This window comes from Octodon degus, unplaced genomic scaffold (assembly GCF_000260255.1).
Source record: "Octodon degus isolate 3935 unplaced genomic scaffold, OctDeg1.0 scaffold00068, whole genome shotgun sequence".
In the NCBI taxonomy this organism is placed as follows: domain Eukaryota; kingdom Metazoa; phylum Chordata; class Mammalia; order Rodentia; family Octodontidae; genus Octodon; species Octodon degus.
Genome location: NW_004524644.1, coordinates 10199505 through 10199849, shown reverse-complemented (window position 1 = coordinate 10199849; position 345 = coordinate 10199505).

Here is a 345-nt window from a genome sequence, read left to right as displayed (position 1 = left end):
TTCATAACAAATTCACTACACTAATATTAAAGTGTTATTAAGAGAGGAAATTGAGTGGAAGGCAAAGGGAAAATTTCTCTACTATGTTCTCAATTATTTTGTCAAGTTAAAATTATTCTAAAAGATAAGCATTCATAAGTAAATGGATATAATTTAAGAACATAATAATGAGTGAAATAAGTCAAACAAAGAAGTTAATACCACATGGCTTCTTTTATATGAGAAACAGAATATAATTATAAATGTACAAAAAATAGCAAAATAGAAGAGACATAAATAGGAACTACAGGGAAGTACAAAAACTTGCCCAAACTACATATTCATTGTTTCAAAATATTTTAATAT